The 23935-nt window shown below is 47.6% G+C and overlaps 1 protein-coding gene across 2 annotated transcripts in view; it reads right to left on the bottom strand.

Moving 5' to 3' along the window:
- The window catches only part of CFAP70 (cilia and flagella associated protein 70), a 960887-nt gene that overhangs the window by 880941 nt on the left and 56011 nt on the right, over positions 1-23935 (bottom strand). The window contains exon 1 of one of the 2 annotated variants that reach the window (XM_085628139.1): positions 5201-5288. The exons of the other annotated variant lie outside the window; for it this stretch is intronic. The gene's annotated coding sequence lies outside the window, so the exon portion shown is untranslated. Of the gene's footprint in view, positions 1-5200; positions 5289-23935 lie in introns of those variants that run through there. 2 annotated transcript variants of the gene reach the window in all.

Below are 23935 nucleotides of genomic sequence, written 5' to 3'. Positions count from 1 at the left end.
TCAAAAGATATGTTGCCAAACATTCTTGCCCATGTTGGAGAAAAAATGGGATTTCCTGAGTAGGATATTTAGGTACATCCAAGGATTTTGTCCTGTACTGCCACAATTTCGAAAGAAATCAAGCACAGCTTTGCCCATTCATCAGTTTGTATTGGACGTTTTGTTCAATTAATGGAAATTCCCAGATTGCATTAATATGCCTCGCTTCATGACAAAACTTTTTCCCTTGGAGGGGATGGAAGAAAAACCTCCTGAGGAAGTTCATGTAGATTTGATTGTGGCCAGTTCAGTGGGGTGACCTTCAATGGCTGAAGAGAACATTCTTAAAGATGGGGCCAACAAAAAAATCAACACCTCATTGAAGAAGGCATATGCTGGCTCCCATCTAGCCATTCGCTCTGGAGTATATGGGGCATATGTGGCACGATCATTTCTGTATGACTTTAAGACTTTGTTCAAGACGATGCATGAAGGCGGACAGTGTCCAGATCTCTTCGAATCTTTGGAAAGACAGGCTGAATTCTTATTTGATATTGCTTTTGATTCCGTCAAGCCATCGGCGCTGTCATGTGTCACCTCTATTGCGGGCAGACGTAACCTATTCCTGAAAGGTTGAAACACTGATTCTGCACAGCATTACATTGCTTTCAGAATGCCATTTACAGGAACACAGTTGTTCGGTAAAGACATTGAAGACAAACTCCATAAGATAATTAAGGAACGGAAACATTCATTTTCATTACAGGAACACCAGCAGAATAAACAATCTTTCTTCTCTGCTTCTACTAAATCATTTCATCAACTATCATGTAGATAACAGACCACGGAGGGAGGTCAGAAGTTCTATGGGAAAGGTTTCCAAGGAAAAAAACTGAAGAAAAACTGACAAGATTTATGGAATACCAGTCAGCGTTATTGACTATGCAGCATTGGGGGTTCCAACTAGTAGGATACCAGAGGTTGGTGGGAGACTTCATCCTTTCCTGGGAAGCTGGTGTTTCACAACAACCGAAAAATGGGTGCTGAGCATTCTGGAGAGGGATAAACGGATTGAGTGCTTGTCCCTTCCACCATCATAGAGTAACATTCAGAAGCCCCTTCCCAAGAATCTGCTCTGGCATAGAGCTTTGAAAGATGGGATTCGGTCCCTCCTCCTAAAAAAGGCGATTGTTCTGGTACCAAAGACACAACAGAGACCAGGGATTTATTGTATTGTATTCCTACTCCCAAAGGTGACTGGGATTTTCAAGATTGTGATCAACCTCAAATCTCCGAAAAGGTTTGTTGTTCTGAAAATTCCGTTCAAAATGGAGACCTTACAATGCATCATTCCATTGATCCAGGCTAGATATGTGGTGACAACACTGGATCTCATGGATGAATATCTCCATGTTCCCATGGTTCCAGGTTTTCAACAGTACCTATGGTTCTCTATACAGAGGCGCCATTGGCAGTATTGTGTCCTACCATTCAGCCTATGTTCATCACCCAGTGTGTTCACAAACGAGGTGGCACCCTTAGTGGCTCGCCTGAATCTTCAAGGGATTTCAGATTATATCTATGGCCGTTACTGTGGTACCTTCACAGATTTGTGGCATTTCGCATTCAGGGTTTGGCCATGGACAGTTTCTAGAGCTATTGTTCACAGTCTGCAGTGGTGGCTGGACTCGACCAACTTCACCAAGGGGATGGGGATGCATCCTTCACCTCCAACAGTGGTGACAATGAACACCAGAAAGCTCTTTCAGCAGTGGAGACATCTTTACAGTGTTTAGAGCCCCACCTGATAGACTGCAAGGTTCTGACAACCTCAGACTACACAGTGACAGGTGCATACATCAACCATTAAGGCAGCACTCAAAGCAAGTCACTCAATCAGGTGGATTGTTCGATAGGCAATGGGCAGGACTCCCTCTTTAATCCATATCTGCTCAGCGCATCAGGGGCACGAACAATATTGTGGCGAATGCCTTGAGCCACAAGTTCCCGTCCTCTCAGGATCTGAGGCTCTTCGACAGGATGTTCCGGCAGATCTGCAGGAAGTTTCGATGTCCAGAGGTGGATATATTTGCTATAAGGACCTATGTGCTTCTACGGACCTTCTGCTCCAGGACATCAGAAGTCAGAGTGGATGCCTTGTCAATGCGGTGGCCTCCAAATTTGCTATATGCATTTCCTCCCTTTCACCTCATTCAGTCATTATTTATGAAGATCCTGCGAGAAAGAACACATATGGTGGCAGTGATTCCATTTTGGCCACGGAGGTCATGATTCCTGTTATTGAAGAGCAAGGCCATTTTCTCTCCATGGATCCTTCTGTGGATCCCATCTCCTCTGAAATCTCTCAGTCCTCAGATGTTGGTACCTCTAACATTAGCAGTTTGGAGGATGAATGCAGGACTCTAGAGAGGAAAGGTTTGCCGGCTCACATTATTTCTGTGTAGAGTTCCGAACCTAAGGAACTCTACACTGCCTTCTCCTTCCAAACTCTGGACTATTTTGATACCTGGTGTTTTCTTCATAATCTTTCTCCTACTTCTTGTCCAATGGCATCTATTCTCCAATTCTTTCTGAATGGTTTTGAAAAAGTATTTTCACTGTCTACTTTGAAGGGTCAGTGGGCAGCTATCAGAGAGTTCAGAGACTCAGTTTTCTTTTCTTTGAATGCTGAGCCTCTAGTATCCAGGCGGTTTTGTAATTTTTCTCCAACTTCACCTTCTGTGAAATCTTCTGTTCCTTCTTGGGATCTTTCTCTGGTTCTTCACACTCTCCAATCTACTAATTTTGAACATTTAACATCCGTGGATGTGAAATTTCTTTCCTTTACAGTGCCATTTCTGGTGGCCATCACATCTGCCAGGCACTTGGGGGAGCTGTCTGTTTTAAGGTGTTTTCACCATTTTTTAGATTCAATGAAGATGCAGTGGTGTTGAAATTGGATTTTGGAATTACTTCAAGAATTTACTCTAAATGTCCTTCTTCACAAGAGTTTGTCTTATTCTGCCTCCGTCCTTCTTCACCAGAAGAACGAATGTTACACACCTTGGATGTTAAACATGCATTGTCTGTGTATGTTGACAGATCTTTAACCACAAAGCATTGAAGCACAAACTCTGCTGTTTCTTGGAGTAAATAGAAGGGCAAATACATTTCAATTTCTTCCGTTTATTTGCATCTCAATCCTGTATATGGTATACACAATTTTTACCATGGAGGCAGCTGACATGTATTCCGTCCACTGGACTTTTTCAAAGCTAAATACAATGACAACTACCCAAGTAGTCAACTAGTGTTCGTAACATGTTCTCATTATCGAAAAGTTCTTCGAACAATAAGCCAGTTTAAAGTAATCACCAGGCCACAATATCAATCTTCCAATAAAAGTTGTTAGTCAAACCAGTCCAAATACACATTGGAGTTAGTAATGCCCCGAAGATACCAACCAGTAGACATCAAGCGGGATAAGTGGTAGAAAGACAATTAAGGACCATGATAAGTCCAACCAAAGTAACGGCTCAAAAACGCTAAACCCGTACGTTAGGTTGACAGATCTGCTGCATTTCAGACTTCTGATAGTCTCTTTGTGACTGTTGGTCTTGCAGGACTCTGGAAAGCAGCGTCTAAGGTGACTCTCAGTCGTTGGATTAAGGACACCATCTCCATGGCATATCAGTGCTCTGATTGCCTTGTCCTTCTAATATCCACGTGAGATCTAGAGAGGAGTTTCTGCTTCATGGGCTGCTTTTAAAGGTGTGTCCTTGGATGAGATCTGTCAGGCTGGTACATGGGCATCAGAGCACACTTTTATTAGACATTATTGTTTAAATTGTGCTCAATGCAGTCACTTGAATTTTGAGAGTGGTGTGTTACAGTCCTTGGAGGATTTTACTCCTGTTTGAACATTTCAAATTGTTTTGGATATTGCATTAAAATCACTTTGGTGTGCTGTATATCCATAGTTGTACTTTATTTCAGGTAATTTGCGTAAACTTTTGCAAACTTTTTTAAATGCCGCTTATATAAGTATTAATCCATTGTTTTGTCACATTTAGTTGCAATTATTATTTTCTATATTGAACTTCATTGGAGTTCTAAAACATAAATAAATACATGTAATGTAATGCAGGTGTCGGTATTTGCAAAGGCCTTGTTCTTTGGGTGTATGCTTTGGTATACCTCAGTACTAATGACTAGTCGAGGACACGGTATGTAGAGGTAATTGGATATTACCTCAGTAGTGACTAGGTCGAGGACGAGCAGGACTATGAGTAATGCGAATGCCACGGATCACTTCCTTAAAGTTGCTTGAATATCAATTTGTTATATTAAACCAGTGCTTAAAAATAAGTCTGCTTGCTGGCTTTTTTATTATGTTGTACATTTGATTAAAATATTTAAAACGTAAATGTTTTATCTTGTTTATCATAATTAAATCTCCTGAGAATGGACAAAATTAGCAGTCTACTGGAAACCTCGTTTCCAGTTCTGTGGTTTAATTGACAGGGTGCACTCTGAGTTGTTGTCATGGTCCCATCATTGGGAGAGGATGTGGTCCGTTGGCTAAACTGCCGACTTTGGAGCTGGAAACCAGGGTTCGAGCCTCGGGGTCGCGTCCACATCCTGTGATTCTGGGCAAATCACTTAATCTCCCCGTGCCTGAATGTGTGTTGTAAATACGGTACTCGTGTAAAGCGCTCCAATACCTACGGGTCGAGTTCGCGCTATATAAAAATGCAACAAAGAAATCACGTGACCAAAATCCACTAACACACCTAATAAACAATGATTTGTAAATATTCATACATTCACCAGTGTCCCGATGCCACAGCCTGCATAGCTAAGGAAGGCATCATGAACTTGACGACAGCGGACCCTGAATGCAATTTCTTACAGTGCCACACCAAACATATTAAACAAAGTTCAATGAAAGGCAATAGCCTGAAAAAAGATGCTAGTACATAATTCAGAATATACATGAACACACGCAACAAATCAATAGTGAGTAGATAAAAGTTTACATGAACCATAACGAGGCTTGACACGCACGGGGCGGCAGAAATAAATAACGGGATACGTGTTTATTCCAGGGAACCAAGGTAAGAACCACCCAGAATGGGTGGCACGGGTGCCCCCTTTTCTACTACACTTTTCTCTGCTCTCTCCCTCCACCCACGACACAGCTCGTACGCCCCGTCCTTACCTAAACTGCTTCCTCCCTACCGCACTGTCCCAGGTACCGTCTTTAATGTGGAGAGCCGCGTCCTCTGTCACCACAGCAACCATGCCAGTGACATCACAATGAAACGTAACGTCACTGCGTCAACGTGCAATTGTCTTTTTTATTTTAAAGCACTGCGCCTTGAAACTTTATTTACTACGTAAGCGGAAAGGAAGGACGGCCTGTCAGTGTAACTAATTATTGTAGCGATGAGGTACACGAATATGGTCCAAAATGTAATTTATTTCCTCGAATGTACAACCCGGATGTCACCCCATGGCCGGAGCTGCCGACTTTGTTGCCGGTAAACTAGGTACGAACCCCTATCTCCCCGTGCCAACCAAAACTTGAACATGTAAAGTGCTCCAATACCTTCGGGTCGAGTTCGCACTGTATAAATCAGCAACAACAACAAGCATTTGCAATGCAATAGGTCTCGCATTTATAAGAGTTTGAGCTATTAGCATTGTAAAATTACAATGCCTTTTATTAATGTTGTGGTTTTAAAACAAATAAAAGGCATTGTCATTTACAATGTCAGTAGCATAAACTCGCATAAAAGCAGTGTGTGGAGTGCAGCAGTGAGCGGCGTGCAGCAGTGAGCGGCGTGCAGCAGTGTGCGGCGTGCAGCAGTGTGCGGAGTGCAGCAGTGTTTCGTGTAGCAGTGTGAGGCGTGCAGCAGTGTGAGGCGTGCAGCAGTGTGAGGCGTGCAGCAGTGTGCGGCGTGCAGCAGTGTGAGGCATGCAGCACTGTGTTGCGTGCAGCGGCGTGCAGCAGTGTGCGCCGTGCAGCAGTGTGCGCCGTGAAAGCGGCGTGCAGCAGTGTGCGGCGTGCAGCAGTGTGAGGCGTGCAGCAGTGTGCGGCGTGCAGCAGTGTGCGGTGTGCAGCAGTGTGAGGCGTGCAGCAGTGTGAGGCGTGCAGCGGCGTGCAGCAGTGTGCGGCGTGCAGCAGTGTGGGGCGTGCAGCAGTGTGCGGCGTGCAGCAGTGTTTCGTGTAGCAGTGTGAGGCGTGCTGCAGTGTGCGACGTGCAGCAGTGTGCGACGTGCAGCAATGTGCGGCGTGCAGCAATGTGTAATGCAGCAGTGTGTTCTTGGATAGTGGAAATGCTTTTGTCAGATGCCAGAGGTCTGGCCACAAGCATGGACAGCTCTAATGCCCCGACATTACCAAATAAGTCTCTAATTGAAAATCTCATCGTCATTTTGGTGCACCTATAATGCCGGATAGGAGGCCGGGGCTTTGTTAGGTCTGTGGAAAAGCCAGACGAAGAATTGAAGCGTTAACATGTGTGCTCTTTTGTGGCAAAAACTACAGCCAGGTACAGAGAATGCATCGCACAGTGCATAAAGGGATACTGATACAATGACTGTATTGTGCTGCTCTTATAGGACAGCGGAGTCCTTCAACAGATAGTGACATGTATGCTGCACAGAAAACAGCAGGACTGGAGGAGGAAAATATGTAGCATCAATGATACAAAACAGATTATACAGTGGCCCAAGGTTTTAAAAATGTACATGGTACAGTGCACGGATGCTTTAAAGTAAATGTATTATTACGTTTTGAGGACTTTTAGAGAAAAGAGAGTATACTAGATTGGAAATGAACAACCTACATTAAGATTCAAACAGTGCCCTGTTAAAAATAGTCCATAACCCCGAATAAACATAAAAATGCCTGGAGCTGGGACCAGTGGGAGCCTGTTTACACCAAGGGAAGATAATGATACTCCCAAATGTCATATCCTACAGTGCACACCACCAGGATAAAACAATTGTCAGTGCAATCTGCAGACAGATCTCTCAGATGAAACGAGGCGACGGTAGAGCTCCATACAAGACTGGTGTCAACAAAGGCTACATTTGATTACAGCAGAACTGCCTGGCATACCAATAACTGCATAGGCTCAGTTTGGGTAAAGGCCCACCGAAGGCTATAGCTGCAGCAAATATATGCTTGTCACATTTTGGAAACACTTGAACCACTGCACTTTGTAGTAGGAGAGCATTTCGTATTTAAAGCTGTACTGACAAGCAAGCATTTCTTGCGTTGTTAACAAGTCTTGTAGGACTGATACCGAGTAAGAGGAAAACGAAGTAGAGTGTTACGTTTATGGTTTTAGCCGTAATACTGTGAAAGAGGCCGATTGTAAACTATTTGGAAAGCTTCATAGCCCACCATTCGCATATTGGTATGCAGACATAATCAAAAGACTATTTATTAGGTGAGGCTGCATTATTAAAATATATGGTTGACTAATGAAGACAGTCATCTATATTTGGGCGACTGTTGCGATATGATCGCGGAAAACATTGTGGACTGTGGAAAAAAGAAACGAGACGCGATGGTGGAGGGGGTGGGGGAGAGAAGCAGGGAAGGGGGCGGAGAGGGGCTACGAGGGAGAGCGACGTAAAGCCATATGGCTGCTTTGCGCGCGTGCACGATAGCTATGGAAAAGTTATGAACTGGGCCAAAGAGGAGGTCCTGCAAATTATCAGCCTCTGTTCCTACCGAAAGAGGTGGGCAGCATACAGCAGCTATGTTTTCCAATCTATAGTAAATATTTACATTAGGATGTCACCAGGAGTTCAGTATATAAAAATACCTTAAGAAAAAAAATACAGTAAGGTAACGGAACGGCTTTGCTGTTTCAGTGCTAAATTCTCTTGATCTTGTGCACATTGTAATGACTCTACTAGCTTGGCTAATGGTTTCTAGGTTTAGTTTTATCGACTTCTAGCAGTGCTTTATATAGCGCCAACATGACCCGAAGGCAGTGGAGCATTTTATATGAGCACCAATTACATTACAGTTGGACACAATTTGTTTTTTAGGTAAGAGGAGATTAAGTGATTTGCCCAGAATCGCAGGATGTTGAGCCTACGTCAAGACTCAAACCTGGTTCCAAAGTCAGGAGCTCTGGCCATAGCGCCACATCCTCTCCATTGCTCTGCTTCTGAGTTCACTGCTTACAGCGTGAAGGTACATGCATGGAGATGAACCAAACAGAAGTACTAAAGGGAGGTCCGTGGGGTTAGAAAAAGCTTTCATGTGTGCAAAAGAGTCACATTCATTGATAGAGAATCCCGTAGTGATATGGGATCAAGAAACTAGTGCCAGTGCCGTGCTCGAGGGAGGTGCATGTGCAGCTGCTACACAGTTTGTCAGCTCGAGGCACAAAGTCTACTGAGCACTGCAGACCGCTGGACACCAACGGGGATGTTGTCTATAACGCTTTGCACAACGTTCGTGCTTGAAGTTCCAATTAATGTGCAACTGCTGCTTATGTAAATACACCAATGACATGTAACTTCTGCTGCTCCAACAGCAGTGCTGAGTTATTAGAATACTCACTTCTCCAGCGCGAAACACGAAGGTGGGGGGGTGGGGGAGAGAAGCGCGAGTTCTGATAACTGGTGAACTGGTGTGAAATAGCAGCAGGGAAAGGGGCGGAGAGGAGCTACGAGGGAGAGCGACGTAAAGCCATATGGCTGCTTTGCGCGCGTGCACGCCTCGTGCACTGTAGCTCTATGCCAGGGGAAGCACTTTCAAAAACCCACATACATAACATTTGTGAACATTTTGGCCATCCAAACACAGTGGCAACCCCTCCTCACGGCTTGACTGCGAGTTTTTTTTTTTAACAGGACGTAAATATTGCATGATCGGGTGGTTTACGCCCGGGTAAACTGAACTATAATGAAAGAGCCATGAGTCTCTAGTTTTAGAACTCTCAAAGGGCAACTTGTAATACTTCTCATTCCAACAGCATTAATACTCCGATAAATCGAGTTGATGTAGTTTGATTCTTAGGCCTGCCCTGTGTGTGGCTTTAAATCTTAAGCGTTGTGGGGGAGGGAACGCATCTCGGTTTATTAGAGAGGGTTCAAATCGGAAATCGCATTTCTGCATCTGCTGTTTGTGGGAATAACATGCGTTAGATTTCATGTGATGTTACAATAACTTGTGCCAGAAGAACTGGGAAACACTGGGGTATGCAACGATGCGTCATCGGAAACCCCCTCCCCTACAGTAGTGCACATCACTCGTGGACATCCGGTTTCCATGTAGCACCTTAAAACGATTCAGCGCTTGAGTTCTGAGCAGATTTCTGTGTGAATCAACAGAAACAACACCTGTTACCAATAGAGCTTCGAGCATAGAAAGACTGTATTGTGTTTTCTTGTTTTCACTGCGGTTATCATTCGTGTTCTTGTCGTTACTTCTGTTGTTATGATTACAGTGTAGTAAGTCTGGCACGTGACGCGCCGCACCCCAGGCCAGCAGAAGCAGGCACTGTATTTGCAGTGACAACGGTAATTGCAGCTCGTTTGGAAATAAACATTTCACACCCTGTTATCGAAGTGCCCGTGTGCCCGGCTTCAGTCGGCTGGAGTGATTGGGTCTCCGCAGCTGTTCCGTCCTTGTTTTGTGCCATTTCAGTATTTGCCTGTTTGCTTAAAGTGCCGTCACTTCAGATAGCCGTGATTGAGCTGTGCTGACCACGAAACACACGGCACCCAGCCCCGAGAGGGCTGATAACACACAAGACACGGCTCTGGAGTGGGCTGACAACAGCACACAAGACACACGGCCTGGAGAGGCCAAAGCCTGGAGGGAGGGGTGCACACAGGTACAGTGCACGCGATGGTCAAAGGACAATAATAGCATTACAGAGAGGTGGCGCGAGGACAGACTATGCACAAGTACAACGCCCCTGCGTGTTAGATAAAAGGAGTAAACATGGATGCGTTTAACGAACATGTATGAAACAAGGCGAGGTGATAAAAGAAGGAGCCGCGGCGCGGCTGAGTCATAAAGAGCACAATCGGGTATGAAACATAAGGCACTGGGCTCGTGGCGATGAAGTGATAAACGATGGAGACTCTGCTGCCCTAAGGAGTAAGAACGGGTATGAAACGTCTGAGGCCGGGATAAGAAGGAGCCGCCGCTGCCGCATAGGAGGCAGGCGCAGGTATGAGAGTTAAGGCAGCGGTGGTGGAGTGATAAAAGAAGGAGCAGCGATTGCCCCATGAAAGGGTATGGAACATAAGGCAGGTGGTGAGGAAACTCATAAAAGAATGAGACGCCGTTTTACCATGGAATTGATAAAAGGATGAGTCACGGCTGCCCATAAGAGTACACGAGGAGGTTTTGCGCCACGTAAAAGCACTCTGGCCGGGGAAGACTTCCAGAGAGAGGAGAGCTGGTGCGGGCCTCTGTCGGGTCGTGTCCCGCCATGTGGAAGGAAGACACCAAACCGCATATTCCACAGCGCTCCTCCGGCGCGGGAAGTATCAGTCAGAGGTCAGACTGCGGGTCAGGGAAGCACTAGTGATGAGTTCAGAAAAAGTGACTGCCAGAACCAGTAGAAGCCAGGGCGCAAACTCATTGAAGGCAGACGGCGCTATGTATCGATCCAAGGCGCTATATCGTGGCTCTCAGCACCTGCTTGTAGCAGACCTGAGAAGTAGTTTTAAAAAAACGCTCTTTAAAACAAATAACATTAAAACGCCAGAGACGTGCAACTGTTTATCAAGCAGTTTACATAACAACAATAATAATGTATAATGATAATACAATAATAATGAGAATTACAATTATAATAATAAAAACTGCTAAAATATTAAATAGTTAAGTATTCTTTATCAATAAAATAACACTAAATCCGTTAAAACAACGAACTACCCTAACTGCATGTGAGGAGCAAAAGAAAACTCCTTTTGTAAGTGGCTGTGAAGTGTACAACTTGCTCACACAGCAGCACCCAGGTACATATGCAGGCCACCGACGTGGGCAGCAACGGACGCTCTAGAAATAAAGACAGAATAAAACAAGAACAACAAACAGGAAGTGGGATAAGGGAGGGGGTAGGGGAGAGAGGCAATGCAGGTTGGCAAATGGTGAGCACTTTTCGCGGGCGGCCGTGCGGCCGCGAAAGTGAAAGAAAACGAGTGCTTTCAGGCTGCCAAATGGTGCGCGCGCCCGGAGCACATGCACTGTAGTTGGCGGCCTGAAATGCACTCGTTTCCACTTCCAAAAGCACTTACTATAAGTCTCGCCAGAGCAGCGCTAAAGCGCTGTCTCAGGCGAGACCTAAAAAAGCAAGAGTAACACGATCCTTCCAGTGCAGCGCCAGTCAGCAACTGCTTACAGAGAACTGCCCGTACATTCAGGAACGCAGAACAATAACAAATAATAAAACTCACTGATGAGGTGAACGAATATGGTCCCAAATGTACTTTGATTCCTCGAGTACACAACTAGGAGTAACACGACCCTGCCAGGTAGCTCCTATTTACAGAGAGCTCCCCCGACATTCAGGAACACAGATATAAATAATACCACTCGCCGAGCCCATAACGCTAGCGCGCTTTAAAGAACACACCCCAAAACGAGCCCACAGAAAATATGTTTACAATTGAGCACCAGTGCTAAGTGGCATGTTAACATTGCGTATTGTGTTCTTTTGAGGTCTCGACCTTGCTATCGCGTGAGCGAGACTATTGTAAGGGGGTTTGAAAAGTGCTCCCAAAAAGCGGATTGCATGGCTAGCACGCGCACAATCACGCGCATCGTGCCGCCATGCAATCCGCCTTTTGGGAGCACTTCAAAGGGTCCGCTCCCCCGCCAAGCGAGCGCACGCCACGGTCCGCCGGGCTTGTTTTTCTCCAGGGCTTAACAGCCCCAGTCAGATCCCGGCACATGGGCTCATAAATCTTGTTTTGGTTGTTGTGTGTTTTTAATCGGCCAGCAGTTCCTCGGGTGCATCAAATTCATCTGGTAAAATACAATAAGCACAAACATTTTACGAACGTCCTCCTTAGTACTTCTTGTAATGATGCTAGGTGCTGTGCCTGCTTGCTGCTGTTCCCCAATAACTTGCTGGAGGCCTTGTGAGGTAAGTAGATGCCTTTATTATCACTTATGTCGCTACTCCGAGAGAGCGCCGGGCAACACGCTCCGATCGCCGTCTCTCGCAACACGCTAATGCTTGCGCATGCGCAGTAGCGTCCAAAATGGCCGCTACGCGCTTCGCCGTCCTTACGTAGTGCGCGTCAACTAGACCGCGACACTACATATCTCCCCCTTTTCATACCACCCAACATAATTACCCCGACCTTGTGGTCAGTCCATTTCATAGTCTCTAAACTTGGATGGTCTCACCACAGCTCTCCCCACCCGGGTGTGTCTTACCGGTGTGGAATGTCCTACTCGGCCTCCTTCTGCGACCGGGCCTCCGTCGGTTCCTTCCGGAGTGCCCTGGCCCTCTCTCTCTTCTTTCTCACCGTCTTCCCGTGTCGTTTCCCCCGGGGACCATCCACCTGGTGTGTCTCTTTCTCTCTCCAGCTCTTCGCTCATGTTCTCTCCGCGCTCTCTTTTGGACGTACCTGCGTCCCTTGTCGGCCCTTCCGTCAGGGTTTCCCCTTCCGTGTCCTCACGGGGCCATTGTATGATTTTGTTGCACTTGGCCATGCGATCGTGAGACCACACGTTTCCGTCGCTGAGCAACGCTGCCCGGTCGTACACCTCTTCTACTCTAAGGGGTGGGGAGTACTTGCTTTCTCCCTTCCGCTTCACGACTGCCAGCTTCACTCTGACCCACTCCCCTTTTTCCAACGCCGTCTCCTTCACCCTCTTGTTGCGGTTGTAGTGTTCCGTATAAATGCGTTGTGCCTTCTCCAGGTTGTGTTGCACCACCGCCGGAGACCATTTGCTGGTGATGGTCTTCTCCTGCCACGCAACATTGTCTTTGGTGAAGGGTTGCCTTCCTCGTAAGATCTGGAAGGGACTGTACCCCGTGCCGGTGGGGGTGATAAGGTACGCCCATATCGTGCTTTGCACTTCTTTCTCCCAGTCTTTGCCCCTCGTGATGGCCGCTTGTATGGAGCCCATAAGCACCCTGTTGAACCTTTCTACTTGTCCATTGCTGGCCGGATGATATATCGAGGTGTGCCGAAGTAGTATGCCATTCCTGTTTGCAAACGTGACCCACTTGTCCGAGGTGAATTGGGGGCCGTTGTCACTGATTATGGTCCTGGGTATGCCTTCCCTGAGGAACACTGTCTTGAGGAAGCGCAGTATTTCGTCCGTTTCCATGATCTCGTTAATGTGCACTTCTGGCCATTTCGAGTACTTGTCTACTAACGCACAGAGGTATTTGGGGATCCCCTGATCGTCTAGTATAGGCCCTAATATGTCCACTGCGACCTCTTCCCATGGGTTACTGGGGTTCGTTAACTTCCCTAAGGGTGGTCTCATTGGCTTCAGTATCTTGTCCGCACCTTGGCACTGCACGCAGTCTCTCACGTGCCTCTCTACTTGCATGTCCATTTCTGGCCACCAGTACGTTTGTTTAGTCCTGGCCTTTGTCTTCACGATTCCCAGGTGACCTTCATGTAGTATGGATAGCAGGGCCGGTACTATGTTCTCCGGTGGTACCACTCTGTGGCCTCTGTAGACGAACACCCCGTCGTTCCCCACCGACAGCTCTTCTCTGACCTCGTAGAACTGCCGGGCTTTGGAACTTTGTCGTCTCCGTTCTGGCCACCCTCGTACAATGTACAGCTTGATGTCCTCCATATCTTCATCCGCCGCATACGCGTTTGTCCACTCCTGCCTGCTGATGGCTTCTTCCGGGTCGTCTGTCAGGGCTACCATCTCGTCTTCGTCTTCCCTGCCATTGGAGGCACTGTCCATCGCTGACGCCCTGCTGAGGTAGTCCGCTATCTTGTTTCTTGAGCCCGGGATGTACTCCACGTCGTACCGATACTCCAGGAGTTTCAGCGTCATTTTCGCAATCCAGGGTGTGGCGCTGGCATGACCATCCGATGTCAAAACCTTCACTAGGGGCTTGTGATCCGTCTTCACTTGAAATCTGGTGCCCCACAGGAACTGACGGTACTTCGCCATGGCCCATACCACCGCCAGCATCTCTTTCTCGATCACACTGAACTTTTGTTCCGACGCCGTCAACGTCCTGGACGCGAAGCTGATCGTCTCCGTCCCTCCTTCTGGTCGTTCTTGCATGAGCACCGCTCCTAGCCCTTTGTCACTCGCGTCCGTCATCAATATGGACCGCCCCTGGGGATCGTACCCCTGCAGCGGGATCGCTTGGCTTATTTCCTGTTTCACCGTGTCAAACTCCTCCTGCGTCTCCTCAGTCCATGCAAACGCCGTCTTGTCCCTCGTGAGTTGCCTCATGTGGTGAGTTTTCGTGGCGAAGTGGTGGACGAACTTGCTATAGTACTCCGCCATCCCTAAAAATGACCGTACTTCTTCCTTGGAGGTGGGCGGAGGTGCGTCGCAGATGGCCTTCACGTTCCCTTTCTTCGGTGTTATCCCCTGCGCTCCTATCTCATGCCCCAGGTATGTGACTGATGTCATCCCGAAGTGACATTTCTCCCACTCTACCGTCAGGCCGTTCTCCTCCAAGATCTTCAATACCGCCGACAGTTTCTTGTCATGGTCTTCCAGCTCGGTCCCCATCACTAGGATGTCATCCTGGAAGTACTGCACTCCCTCGATGTCCTTGAATAGGCGGGCCATCAGCTTCTGGAACACCGCAGCTGCCGAGGCAAGACCGAAGCGCATGCGGCAGAATTGGTAGCAGCCAAACGGCGTGATGAACGATGTAAGTTTTTTGCTTGTCGAATGCAGCACTACCTGGTGGTATGCCGATTGCAGGTCGATGGTGGAGAACCATTTCACGCCTTTCGTGCGGGCCAACATTTCCTCTATGCGTGGTAAGGGGAATTTTTCTACCATGATGCACTTGTTTAACTCTCTGAGGTCCACACATAGACGCACCTTGCCTGACGGTTTCATGGCCACTACCAGAGGCGCCAACCACTCCGCGCTGTCGATGGGTTCGATGATTCCCCCGTCTTCCAGTCGGTGGAGTTCCTGTTGTACCGCCTCTCTCACCGCAATCGGTATGTTCCTTACTTTGTGCGCTACCGGACGGGCGTTTTCTTTAAGGACGATCTTGTGGGAGAACTTCTCTAGTTTCCCGATCTTCCCGCCAAAAACCTTCGGGTGTCCACTCCGCCATTTCTCCGCCGTCGACTCCTCTCCGTCCAGGGTCACCATCACCTGGGTGTCCCCTCCTGGATTCAGCTGTACGCCCAACTCTCCTTGGTCCATCCAGCCCAGGACTGACGGCCCCTTCTCCGCGACGTACAGTTTGCAGTGGGCACTCCGCTCTTTGAACTGGAACAACAGCTTCTTGAACCCCACCATCGGGATGGGTTCCCCTGTGTAGGTGACCGGTCGAATGTCGGGGGGTTCTAGCTGTGCGCCCCATGTGGGTCTGAATCTCTCGTTCCACACCGATCTCTGGACGATCGTGCAGGGAGACCCTGAATCCGCCACGATGGTGATGCTTACTCCTCCAATGATCATGTCACACTGGGGCTTGCGTGTTCTCCTCCCATCGATGCCCAGCACCTGGTCCTCTACACACAGGACTTCATCATCTTCCTCCAGACCTTCTGCTTCTTCCCCTTCGTCTTGCGCCACAAATTTCACCGCATGCTGTCTCCCTTTCCTTCGGCATACTTTCTCGTAATGACCTACTAGGCCGCAGAACGCACACTTGGCTCTGAAGGCGGGGTACCGTTTGTCGTGCGCTGCGTGGCTCGAGCTTCCGCATCTGTAGCACCTCATCGCTTCACCCTTTTCTTGCTTCCATGCCTGTCCTGGTTTGGCCTTCCCTTTGGGCGCTCCTCTGTACTCCCCCGGCGCTGTTTTACCTCGTCCGTGCTGGTCCGCATCATCCACCTTATTGACCGTGAGTCTGGGGGCTGGGTCTCTCTTTGCCGCCTCCGCGCAGCACTTGGTCAGTTCCGCCCTTTTTACTATGGCGATCACGTCTTTCAGCGTCGCATCCCCACTCGCCCACAGTTTATCCTGCACCGTCTTGCTTGTCGTGTGCATTACGATCTGGTCCTTGATGAACTCTTCCTGTAACCCTCCATACTTGCACGTTATCGCAAGTTTACGCAGCGCCGCCACGTAGTCGTCTATAGATTCCCCCGCTTCTTGCTTCCTCTGCTGGAAATTATAGCGGTCGATAGAGGTGCACACTGCAGGCCGATAGTGGTTGTCCAAGTCTTCTATGGCGTGTGAGAACACATCTGTGTCCCCTACCTGTCTGGCGACCGGTGTGAGGTTTTGAAACACCCGTATTCCTTCTGGTCCCAGGTTGTGTAAGAGTATCCTCTTCCTCCTGGCACTGGAGAACGCCTCCTCGTTCTCATCTTCCAGCGCTTCTAGGTAGTTTTTGAAGTACTCCCTCCAGTCTTCCCACTTCATTTGGGGTTCTCCCGGACGTGGAAGGAACGGGATCGGCGTCGTTAAAGTTGATGGCTGTGCACTCATTTTGGCTTCCGCCTGTTTCCTTGGGCTACCTGGCGCGTCTGTCCCCGCTCCCCTTCTTCGGGTGCCTGGGACTGCGTTCGAGCTGCCTGCGCCGTCGTCACCCGATTCCGCCAGGGTCTCCTCTGCCGTCCTGCGGTCCGCCTGCAATGTTCCTCCACCTCGTGGCCGGCTCCTTTACTGCCCACGTGCCACTCTCTGGCGTCTGTCTGCCACTGCCGCGCTCTCCCGGTGCGTAGGCGTCTGTCCTCGACCCCCTCGGTCCTCTTACCACGTGGGGTGACGTCCCTCCTTGTGGGCACTCCTCTCTGAAGCAAGTTGGGGGCACCTTCCTCCTGTTCCACGCAGGGTTCTCACCAGCCCAGCCTCGTCGCCACTGTAATGATGCTAGGTGCTGTGCCTGCTTGCTGCTGTTCCCCAATAACTTGCTGGAGGCCTTGTGAGGTAAGTAGATGCCTTTATTATCACTTATGTCGCTACTCCGAGAGAGCGCCGGGCAACACGCTCCGATCGCCGTCTCTCGCAACACGCTAATGCTCGCGCATGCGCAGTAGCGTCCAAAATGGCCGCTTCGCCGTCCTTACGTAGTGCGCGTCAACTAGACCGCGACACTACACTTCTCAGCATTATTAATACTGAAGACTCATACTATGGAAGGAAATGTTTCATGGACACCAACCCTGAAATGTAATGTGGACAAGATACAGTGCAAGTAGTTTCTTCAAACCGTTAGTGATTAAAAACACTGCTGCCTCGCGGGTAACGAGTTTGAGTCCCGCCTCAAACCACCCCAAGGTCAGTAAAGAAATACAGTAAATTCAGTAATAGTTCCTCTGTTGTTTACAGCTCGGGGTAGGACAGTTGTCACCGCGGGTGCTGTCTGCTTATTAACGGTGCCGGCCATAACCTCCACTGGTCCCTTCACTGCCATGATTGACTTTACTAAGCTTTCTCGAGGGAAAAAACGCGCAGCCAATGCAGTTCAAACTTTCACTTTCGACTTACAACAACAAAAATGTCACGCCTCACCACTTTCATATGTCACCAGCCACCACTGGAACTCAAGTAAGTTCACACCGCATTTCCTCTATCTTTACTCACCTTTTCATCTACCCTACTTCCATTCACTTTTAACATTTTCACTTCCCTTCTCCTACCGTCTTCACCACCCTTCTGCTTTCACTCCCTCCTCAGTTATCGCCTACACTTTTCCTCCCGCACGTTTCCTCCCTCCCCCTTTCACTCCCTATTGAGGTCATGCTTTTTGCACATGCCTTCTTGTCTGTCTCGTGCCATGGGCAGGCTGTGTTGTTTCCTGTCCTTAGTCATACGTAAGCGGGGCTTATGTAATTGTACACCAGTTCTCTGCATGCAATGGGTGCCCTAAGCATGAGTCAGTGTGTGTGAAGTTGTGGGTGCATGCATGAACGCGTCGGTGTGTGTGTGTGTATGTGCGAGCATAAGTTAACTTGTATAAGTATGGGTGTGTCCGTGAGTGTATCAGCTTGTGATTAAGTGGTGGGTGTGAGTGTCGCCTGTGTTCAATTTGGATGTGTGTCCTTAAGTTGTGTGTGCCAGCGTGCGTGTAAGCACGAGTCAGTGTGTGCACAAGTTATGGTGTGTGTGTTTGTCAGCTTGTGTGCAAGTTGTGTGTGTGTGTGGAAGTATGAATGTGTGCATGAGTGTGCCAGTGTGTGCGCAAGTTATGGTGTGCGGGTGTCAGCATGTGTCAGCATGTTGTGTGTGGGAGAATGTAAGTGTGTGTGCAACTTGTGTGTGAGTGTCAGTGTGTGTGTAAGCACGAGTCATTGTGAGTGCAAGGTATGGTGTGTGTGTGTTCCAGCCTGCTGCGTTGTGAGTCTGTCTGCCTCGGCAGTACCCCGTCTCTTCTCCGATCTAGGCGAGGAATGCGCTCTCCTCCCACATCCTCAGCCAGCCTCCTCCGGCACTCCCTCCCACTCCCTCCTCCTGCAGCCTCTTCCTCCCCAGGGACAGCGGCCTTCCCCTAAACATCCCCAGTCGGCCCACAACCTCAACCAGCCTCCCCCGTCACTGCTCCCCACCACAGCCTCGCCCTCCCCAGGCCCATCCCCAGCCTCCCCCACATCCTCACCCAGCCTCCCCCATCACTGCTCCCACCCCGCCTCTCCCTGACCTGGGACACCACCCCAGCACACCCCAATCCGTCCAGCTCTGCTCTGCAGCGCCTACCCTGGCAACCAAGGCGCAGGAGGAGGGGGTCCTGCACCTACCGTGGCACCCAAGGTGCTGCAAGTGGGGGTGCTGCGCCTACCCTGGCCCCCAAGGCGCTGGAGGTGCTGCGCCTACGCTAGCCCACAAGGCGCTGGAGGTGGGGGTCACCCTCTATACATTCCATCTTGCATTTTAAGATCCTTTTTTCATATTTTTATTCATCCATTTTTTTTTTTTACTGTTTACCATTCTCATTTGGCCCATATTCACACATCAGCTTTTATTTTCATAATACATCATACACTACACTCTATAGGTCTCCATTACTAAAAATTCGAGCTATTAGTGTTGCATTATTTGCTACGCCAAAAGCTCAAACTTTTACTAATGCAAGACCTATTGCATTGCAAATGCTTGTTTCCTTTTAGTCTTATTTGGGGTAATTATATTTATTTCGGATTTAAAAAAAAAAATGCATTATTACATCCCAATCACAGAACTATATATTTATTTATATATTTATAAAGTTTTATATAGCGCGACCGTGACCCACAAGGGTATCAGAGCGCTTTACAGTCTAAGAACATAAATGGTTGAGGTGGTATACACACATTCAAATGTGTCAATTTGTACAAAAGAAATATAAAAAATATATGAATAACAAACATAGAGGACCGTGATTCTGCAGGACGTTGTACAATAGACAGTTAATGAACATTAGGTGATTGTGCTTGCAAACATACATATTATAACTTCTATCGATTCACAGTTGATATAAAATATATAGATGACCAGGGGGACCCACAGCCAACTAAGCTTTAGACTACATACAATTATTGAGCAAAATGGGCTGTGATATAAGTCTTACATACAGTAGACTCGCCCAATCCATCTGAGATAGGCAATGGTAATAGCGGTCTTCTTGCGACTGTCTCCTGGGTGTTGGTCTCGGTCAGGGCCGCGCTGGGACGCCCCGTTGCTGGGGCAGCCATGCGCGCTACAAATCAGACTAATAATAATAATAATAATCTTAAAGATGACTCGGTGACATCCTATAATTAAAACTTAGGACATGAATTTGTTCATTAGTAGTCTGTTTACTTCCTTTTTGAATGCAGAAAAGGAAGTGATTCCACGCACTAGTGGAGGTAAAGAGTTCCAAATCTTTGGTGCAATCCCAGAGAAAGCTCTACAACCAGTTCTCATCTTATGGAAGGATTGAGGTTTCAGAAGGAAAGTGCTCGCACTTCGTAGTTGTCTGCAGCCTCCCGACCTTTCCAGCTTTAGGGCCAAGTAACTGGATGTATTGTTGTGAATTGCTTTGTGCGTCATGCAGGCCACTTTAAGGTGTATTTTTGCCTCGTAAAGCAACCAATTCAGTGCTTTCAAGGTTGGTGAGATGTGACTATTTCTTTTGGTTCCTGATACCAGTCTAGCCACAGCATTCAGTGCTGCTCTCAGCGGAGCCAACTTGTATTTGGGGAGACCACAGAGGGTGGTGCTTCCGTCGTCTAATCTTGGTAGCACTAGGGCTTGTACTGCAATTTTTAGATCTGCCTGAGGGAGGAAGGGTTTGAGATTCCTTAATATACTCATCTTATGATTAGCTCCCTTGGTGGCAATAGAGATGTGAGACTGCATATTCAGATATTTGTCTATGGAGATTCCTAGGGATTTTGCTGAGTCAATGATGAGGGGGACACAGTCAAAGGAGGTTAGGTGTTTTAACCATAGGTCTAGCTTTGTTGTGTGGCTTGGTGGCGAGATGAGAATGAATTCCGTTTTTTTGGTATTCAACATCAGGTTGTTGTTAGTGAGCCAGCTTTGCGTGTTGAGTAGAATAGTGTTGAGGGCAATGAAGTCATCTGGCGAGGTGATTTTCAGATACAGCTGGGTATCATCCGTGTTCAGGTGATATAGAATGTTCGCTGATTTCAGTGCATTCGCCAAAGGCTCCATTAGGAGGTTGAAAAGAATGGGTGACGGGGCAGATCCCTGAGGCACACCAAGTGTGACCATGGAGGGTTGCGAGAATGAATTCTTTATCTTGATTCTTTGAGATCTGTTATTCAGGAAGGAGGAGAACCATTGCAACACTGTGCCCGAGAGGCCCATCCTACGTTCCAACAGGGACAGAAGGTTGTCTTGCTTGACCGTATCGAAGGCGGAGGACAGATCAAGAAGTATCAATAGGCATGATTCATTGCGGTCAAGCATTTTTAGCATATCATCCATAATGTGTGTGAGTGCAGATTCTGTGCTGTGACCTCGGCGGAAGCCCAATTGGTGACTGTCTAAGAGGTTGTAGTTCTCAATGTGGTTGCATATTTGAATTTGTACACATTTCTCCAATAGTTTCGCCAAAGTGGGGATGTTGGTTATAGGACGGTAGTTGTTTAGATCAGATGGAGAGGCGTCAGCTTTCTTTAGTATAGGTGTGACCTGCCCTATTTTAAGACAGTCCAGAATGACACCTTGACTCAGGGAGGCGTTTACAATTTTAGCCCATAATGGTAGGATTTAAAATTTTGAAGAGGGCAGGGGGTCAGAAAAATGATTGGAGGGGTTGATTGCTTGAAGAGTGTTGTCGATAATTTGTTGAGAGATTGGCGAGAAGGTGTGCCAAGAGGCATTGTTTTTTGTGACTTCCCTTGGATTATTAAAATGTACTTCGAATAGAGCGCACAATTTACGATCTTGGAACATAGATTGCGGGAGGGCCATCTTGGATTGGATGTCTAGCTCGATGGTCTTAGTCTTTTCGTGGAAGAAATTGGCAAGCACGTCACAGGTAGGTGTGGCCAGGTCATTTAAATCCCTAGAGTTAGTTGTATTTCATGATTGATGCTTGACGATTTCAAAGAGTTTTTTTGGCAGGTTGATAGCTCGGTTCAGCTGAGTTCTGAAAAAGTCTGCCTTTGCCTCAAGAATCTTCCTATTGTAAGAATTCCTTAACCTTCTAAGGTGCTCAAGGTTATCAACGATAGGAGCCGATTTCCATAGACGCTCTGCAACTCTTAGATGTCTACGCTCCGAGTTCAGGCCATCATTGAACCAAGGCTTGGAAATCTTAGAGGAGACTTTTTTTTCCTGGAGGGGCGCTGTAGAGTCCAGGATTTCGAGTAACGTGGCATTGTAGAAGGTTGTGAGGTCATGTACATCAGTTATGTCAGTCATGAGGGTCAGAGCGGAGTTGCAGCGGTTTACCAAGGAGATGGGGTTGATATTTTGTAAGTTCCGTTTCAATTGCCTTGATTTTGAGGGTTGGCCCCTTTTATGAGTAGCTTCAATATTGATGGAGAAGAGGATGCAATAATGATCAGACCAGTCGCATGGGGTGATGGATTCTAGTAGGATGATGTTTGATTGTGCAATGATGAGGTCCAATGTCTCTCCCTTGTTATGCGTTGGGCTGTCACAGAATTGGGCTAGCTCCTGTTCTGACAGAAACTCTTTAAGACAGCCTACAATATGATCGTTTGCGTTGTTCCAATGGAGGTTGAAGTCACCCAAGAAAATATGTGGAACTAGTGAGTTGGCATTGGATGCCATGATCTCCATAATCTCGTCGATACAAGTAAGGTTATCACCTGGGGGGTGGTAGAATATGTGTAGCTTGCTGGCGATGCGCCTAGCATCAGAGATAATAATGCATAGATAATCACAGGAGGATAGGCCGATGGAGTCCGCTTGCTTGACTGATATTGAGTTACGATAAATGCAGGCTACCCCTCCCCCTAGTTTCCCTATTCTATCAAGTCGGATTATGTAATGGGAAGGAGGAACCAGTAAGTCGAGAATGGGTGAGGAGGAGCTATTTAACTAAGTTTCTGTGAGGACCATAATGTCTAAATCATTCTCTAGAATGAGATTGAATATATCAGTAGCCTGTTTGCTTGCAGATCTGCAATTAATGAGCCCAAACTTCAACTTGTTAATCGAGTGGTTTGAGGTGATCTGTTCTAAGTTGATATTTGTGAGGTTATGTCTATTTACAGATCTGTTATTGAGAGTCGGTTCTCTGAGGGGATTGATTACAATGGTTTGAATAGTGTCACAATGGGACTTACTATTGTCAGTATCCCGGGCATAGGATGTGAGTAGGTCGTCTATGTCTTTGTCTGATAGTTCATCGCTTGACCTCCTAGGCCACGAAGGGGAGGGTAAACTACCCAGATTAGTGTTTATGGGGAGTGTGAACTTGGATATGCGTCTACTAGATTGGACGTTGATTTGGTTATAGTGACCAGTGTTGTCGGTGTGTGCATTCGTGGGGATGCAGTTTCTCATTTGGAGACTGATTTTATTCACGGTGTTGTTGGTGGCTCTGTGTTAGATAAGAAGATCATTCGTGATAATAGAAAGGTTATGCATTTCATCCTTAAGATGGGATAGGCCAGTAGCTAACTCATTGAGTTGATTGATCAAGACGGAATTGGGAAAGTAGGTAGTAGGTGTGGGCGTATAATCGGTTATGGAGAGCAATCCTTCCGTAGAGTCATTATGCATGGTCTTCAATTGCTTGGGGATATCTACAATAGATATGGGTGTGTGATCTATTATGGAGGGTGATCCGCCAGTATGTTCTGTAAGCAAGATCATGTTCTCCATTTGCTTGGGGATAACTTCAATAGGGGTCAATTCGGGAAGCTGAACCGGGAGTATTAATGTGGGATCCACGTCCATTGGTGGAGTGGTATTGAGGCTAGGCAGCCGGATGGAGGGCGATCCGCCAGTCTGTTCTATATGCAAGATCACGTTCTCCATTTGCTTGGGGATAACTTCAATAGGGGTCAATGCGTGAAACTGACCCGGGAAGTTTAATGTGGGATCCATGACCATGGGTGGAGTGGTATGTAGGCTAGGCAACCTGCTGGGGGCTTCCTCGTGAACTTGGGGAAAGGTCAATGAGTTCTGTCAATGGATGGGCGGGATGAATGTATCGGGTGTAAGGGTTCCCTCAGCTATCGAGGAGGACAGTGGGTGAGGGGGATCTAAGCGATCCGCTTTGTATGAAGGAGGGGAGAGGAGGACAGTGTTGGTGGCATCCCGTTTGATGCCATCCCACGAGGAGGGTCACGATAACGATGGTGCGTGAGACATGATGAGATCGGCAGCAAAGACTAACCTTGTCTCTTCTGGTCT

The sequence above is a fragment of the Triturus cristatus genome, chromosome 10 (assembly GCF_964204655.1).
Source record: "Triturus cristatus chromosome 10, aTriCri1.1, whole genome shotgun sequence".
NCBI classification, from domain to species: Eukaryota; Metazoa; Chordata; class Amphibia; order Caudata; family Salamandridae; genus Triturus; species Triturus cristatus.
The sequence above is the reverse complement of the archived record's forward strand: the minus strand, read 5'-3'. Positions and strand labels throughout refer to the sequence as shown.